Genomic DNA, 6,178 nt, shown 5'->3' with positions numbered 1-6,178 from the left:
AAGCTTCAAAGTAAAAAAATAATAACAGTGTAACTTTAACGCATACACTCAATGACGTTGCACCGTTGTTGTTTATGTTTACTGCAGCTTTCTGTTTGTTTTAATTTTGCCTAGATTTTCGTTTTCGATAGCTCTGATCGATTTCGTCTTCGGCTATTCATGATAAAAACGGTACTGGACGTTCCCCCAGCAACAAATCTCTCCAAGTTGCATTCTCATGGCGAATCGAGCGTAATACGACCACGGGACCATCACTCTGGGCTTCCGTTAACAGGGGCGGCATTGTCAATCGATTCCCGTTCCATAGGAGAACAGCACATTGGTTCACAGACGATGAAGAATTTGTGGAAATTAATTCCTGGGAATGGAATTGCGGCCGATTATGTGCACTGAGAACAGCTACAGAAAAATGCCGAATTTATGAGAACAAGGAGCGGATTTTGGTGGCGGTGGCCAGTAAGATCCCAAAGGAATGACTTGCCTCTCGTGTGAAATACATTTTTGATTAAACGAATGTCAAATGTACACTTAAAACAAAAATAGTCAAAAACAAACAAAAAACAACTGTCAGACTAAGTATAAGATTCGCAAATATCACACATATTAAAATATTTAATATTTCCACCATCGGTATTGATACTGATACTTGGAGCTGTCCTTCCCCTAGACGTAAACTCAGTTTGTTCTGGCCACAAACATAAACTAGGTTGATTTCAAACGTATTCTACGTTTGAATCCATTGATAATAATGTTTAAAACAAAAATAATGTTACGTTTATTTTAAAAATATTCGTGTTGAAAATAAACGTGAATATTTTTGATTTATTTGAAAGCTATATGCAATCAAAAATTAATATGTTTATTTAAAACATGCTTTTCATGTTTAAAATAAACAAACATAATTTGGAACTATTTTAGTATTTGAATGCTGAATAAATCAAAATAAAATGGATAGCAAATTAATGGAAATTCCTGCGATTATGGAAAGTCTGTGGATGTTTGGATCCGGGGGCCGTCGGGGTGGGTGTCCGATCCGATCCAGTTCAGTAAAACCGGTGAAACTTTGTGATATTAGCGTCATTTTGTCGTTTCTGACGCTGGTCCTCATACCGGCCTCTTTCTAAGTTTAGTGTTCGGGGATGATATGCTTTTCTTTCAACGTCGGGTGGGGGTGAGGATGATATGGGGATCGGTATCAGAAACGACGGATTGACGTTAATATTGTGATGTTTCACCGGTTTTGTCGAGCTTGGAACATTTGCTTGCGTGGGTTCAGGACCCTCTACTTCGGTTTTGCCGCTTGCAGGCCGTTTTCGGTTAAGTTTGCCGAATGTAAACAAGAAGGAAAAAAGGACACGCTAAAAATTGATTACCCAGATTATGTATTGTTGAAATAAACATGCTTTTGAATTTATTTTAAACATACATTTTTTTGTTGAAAACATGCTTGGAATTTAGTTTGAACTATTCATATTTTTATTTAATAAACATATATATTTTTAACTTAAATGAACAAAATTTGGTTCCGTAAAATTACAAATGCTAGCTGGTACAGGAAACATCCCCTACAAATGCAGTTACGCCCCTTTGAAATGATGGCACTGATACGTTGGTTTTGAGTGCAATCTGCTTTGACAATAATTAGGGGAATTTACGTATTCTCGGCAACCTAAGCAGTGACCTTCTTTCTATAGCCTTTTTCTCTAAGGAACGCACACATATGCAGTATTGGTTTGTTTACAATCTTTTGCTGCCAGCTGCTCTAACAATTTCAGTCGAAAGAATTGTCAAAAACTGGTTTGAAACGCTTTTACAAAGCGCCAATATTCTCTACTGAGAGCGAGTATTGTCGGCAACCAGTTTTTCTTCGGCAACTGTTCCATTTGAACTGCATGTAAATCTGCTGTTCTATTATCGGCAACTCGAAATCAGCTACAATTTGTAGTGCGTGTGTTGCATTTCAAGAAAACCTTGCTAGATTGCTTTTTCTCAGTGGTAAAAATATAGTCAAATTGAAGCTGAAAGCATAAAGAAACGTTTGCATGCATGCAGCGAAGTGTTTTCGTAAGAAAATCCAGTGAAAATAGTGTTTCAATTTGGGTTGCCGAAAATAGTCTGTCATGCCGAAGCCGTCATTTCCCCTAATTCAAAAATTAATTATTAAATTAAATAATTGATCCTATTACGTTTCTCGATGATTTCTACTGGGATTTCTATGCGTTCAAGGCACACCAACGCAAACTAATACAACCATCAGGTAGATGAAGTCATCATCTACCCAATGGGGATGTAGATTAGCGTGAGCGAGCCTTGACTATCTAGAAATCATCGAGAGAAGTCATTGTTTACAAATTTGTTACACCCTAATTCCTGCTCGATGTAGATTTGCTTTCTAGTCGCAAGATTGTCGTGACCTGACCGAGGTTTCCAGCCTCAGCCATGTCTGAACAAACAGCATCCCGTTAATCAGGTACAACAGCTTCACAAATCAGTGATGCTGCTTCGCTTCCATTACTGCTGCTGCTGATGTTGTTACTGCTGCTGCTACTGCTGCTGCTGCTGATGTCCTTCGCTGCCAAACTTGCTAAGTAGTCGTACACTGAGGCAAAAGAACGTAAGAATTTCATAAGAACCACTTATGAATTTTAGTCACAAGAAATCGGTTTGCCGTATGAAAAATAATGTTGACAAACATAATTATAAAACGGTGCAGACTGGATCCATGCACGTTGAGATTACAGGGCCCGTGTGTTGTCCACTCGTCTTGCGATGCTTGGGCAAATTTTGCCTCTAGGAAGAGTAAGCAGAGCTCTTCCTAGAGGCAAAAAATGGATCCGCTTCCTCATTTCTGTTTCATTTGCTCATCAAAAAACTGTTTGTCGTATGTGCCAACCAATCAAAACATAGCTCAATGTTACATACGAAACCCTGGGTATTGCGAACTCTGTCGATTTAATTTTTCAAGTGAGCAAGAAAACATCTTGAAAATCTTTCGAAGCTTCAAATTGTTTTGCTGAAACAGCTCATGAAATCGTATATACATGCTGTCAAATGAATTCTTGGCTCATCATGCTCTGCTCCACAAATAACGTATACATGGTGTTGGGAGTGCACCTACCCACAAAGCTCACATGACTCTTATAAAGTTTGATTAAATTCTTGTTTCAGCAATTCGTAACCGAGTTTTGGCATTATTATAAATATCAAATAAAAACACTTATTCGAGCATCACGTTCGATGATTTACATTATCCGTCTACTAAGGTTGATGTTTCGGCAGTTTCATAATTATAATTATTAATTCGTTTTCAGTAGGTGGCAATACCTTTACTTGTGGTTCAAACAGTAACTATCCACACGACTTCTGAGCTCTTTTGAATGTTTGGCTCCCGTTAGACAGTTCGACTCGTCTCCCAGATGAAAAGCATTTTGAGTTAGTTCACAGTACTCAGACGAAACCTAACTTCTATGGAGGTGTCAATTGTCGTACACAGCAAAAAAAAATTTAATATCGATCAACGTAATTCAAGCTGATGTATGAAATAATGATGTAATAGCAAAACGCAGATACAATATTACATCAATGGATGTAATTTTGTTCGCAAAATCGATGTACATCGTACAATGTGATATTACACAACCGATGGATTGACCTGGTTGCAGCAGTTTCGATGTAATATTCAACAACTTTTTTTGCTGTGTATGTAACGAATTAGACAGTGACGTCGTAAAAAATGTACATACGACTTGTTGTTTTTCCTGGTAAAAGAGCAAATTTTGTAAAACTTCAACGTACAAGCGTATAAGCATAAGGGTTGTGGGTGGTCCAATGATAACTACGCTTTCCGTGAGATATAACTAATTTTAATGCATTTTTAAACCACTAAAATGCGTATATAGACGAATGTATGAAATTTGATTGGTTAAAAACCGTTTATTTTTTAACAGGAACGTTACTCAGTCGATAGAAGCACTCCTGAGATTTGTCTTCAGCGACTGAATATAAATATCTTATTGTTGTTATTGCTGATCAGGTTTACCCAGGAAAATTTCCGAATATCATAAAAGTAAAGATTGGATTCACTCATTTTATTGATACTAGTCTATAGACTGAGTAAAATTTTCGGCAATTTTCCTCATTTTCGACAGAAAAACACGAGGAAAATTTACTCATAGTGGAGTTCCTGAAATTTTGGCGCTCATATATAAGTAAATTTAACTAATACCCCGTTCACATTACAGCGTATATCACGTGATATACGCTGTCTTGCAATGAGCACTCATACATCTAGTTTTCACTGGAAATCATATGTATGAGTGCTCATTGCAAGACAGCCTATATTACGTGATATAGGCTGTAATGTGAACGGGTATAAAACTTGGTTTTTTTTATCTAGTTCGTTTATTTGTTAGACTCAGCGTTAGCTTTATGGAGCTGATAATTTATTGTTTTTTGCTTGTAACAAAATTCACTTAATTCTATGTCTAGTAGGAGTTGGGCCGAATCGACGAGGCTCGGTACTGAGCAGAAGGTCGGGAGTTCAATCCCAGGCCCGTCCCCTTCCTTGCAATTTTTCACTTTGTTTTATTCTATACCCACTAGATTTTAATGAAAACAAATTCATCTTTAACACCGATCGCATCACTTACCACAGTTTGGTTCCTGATCTAAAACTAGAAATTTGATGAGTGCGCGCGCGTGTGTGTGTGTTTGTGTATTATAATCGCAACCTTTCCCCACATCCAACATCCCAGTGATTTCTCGTGGAAGCGCAGAGGATTTCTCGGTTTCCTTCACAGCAAGTACCACGTCGACACATTCCTTCCCATTCCCTAGTTGACCTGCATTCGGACACGGCCGGCGCTGGTATTGCTAAAATATTAGATCACCAGTTCTTACACATTGAGGATGAATGTTAGTCCCAAACATCATCTGTTGGTTCTCTGTGTAATTGCAGTTGATCTGGTAATAACAGAGCAGCAACCGTGGGCGGTCAATCATGCTTTTTGCTTCATGCATGCTTTCTAGTAGGAGTTGGGCCGAATAAAACTTGGGTTGTTCTCATTACTAATCCTAGGTTTAGTAGTTCTCATTGGCCGTGTACTTTACTCAAAAGTGAGTTAACAAGGGGTTACTCATGTTAGGATAATTCCACTTTAATCGAAAGTGAGTGGAACGTTACTCACTTTAGAGGAAATTTAAACGAGGGTGGAGGAAAAATGAGTAACACGCTATTCTAAAGCTACCCAAATTTGGGTAGAATTCACCCAGATCGGTCAAAACTTAACCTACCCAAAAATGGGTAAACTATGTTGTGAATGACAAGTTGACAAATGAACAACGTCGATCGGATTCATGTTGACGTCCACGGTAAGAAAAAAGTACCCAACGGCCAGTTCACTTTTACCTACTTTTGACTAGTTTGTCTCCTTTTCTCCTTCTAATGTTGTCAAAAACGGAGGAGCAAACCACCCAACAGGGGTAGTAACGTGTGGGAACCCAACGTTGAGTATAATAATATTTACCTACTGTTGGGTACAACTAACTTACTTTTGCGTTGAAAGCTAGTGGAAAATTCCATACGAATTGCACACAAGTAAATGAAAACTACTTTGACCCGTTTTACCTATTCTTGGGTTCCTGCACTATAGTGCCGAGATGAGTGAAAAGAACTTACTTTTGGGTACTTTTTTCTAACCGTGTCCATTTGTCAACCTTCAACATTGTACCCAAATTTTGGTAGTTTTAAAATAGCGTGTATTCGCTGAGTACCTGCACGGCCAAAGAGAACAACCCAAATTTGAGTTTAGTTTACTCATAATTGCCAAGAGTGCAGGAACTCAGCGATGAGTAAATTTGCTTCATATGTATTCTGTGGGAAACCTCAAAAATCTTCCAGAAAATAAGGAAAATTACGAAAAGTTTACTCATTTTAGGAGTACTACCAGTAGACTGAATGACTCCAATCTTTACTTTACTTATATTTGGGATTTTTTCCCTAGAAAACATGAGGCAAATTTACTCATCGCTGAGTTTATGCACTTTAGGTGATTTATGAGTAAACTATACTCAAATTTGCGATGATTTCATTGACCGTGTACACTTTTTTTGCGATTTATGATTAAACTGAACTCAAATTTAGGGTGTTCTCATTGGCCGTGTATTAGCGGAGGTAAAA

Source organism: Ochlerotatus camptorhynchus, unplaced genomic scaffold, assembly GCF_037179485.1.
Source record: "Ochlerotatus camptorhynchus isolate MF236.1 unplaced genomic scaffold, CSIRO-AGI_Acam_v1.1 ptg000402l, whole genome shotgun sequence".
In the NCBI taxonomy this organism is placed as follows: domain Eukaryota; kingdom Metazoa; phylum Arthropoda; class Insecta; order Diptera; family Culicidae; genus Ochlerotatus; species Ochlerotatus camptorhynchus.
Note: the sequence above shows the minus strand (reverse complement) of the source record.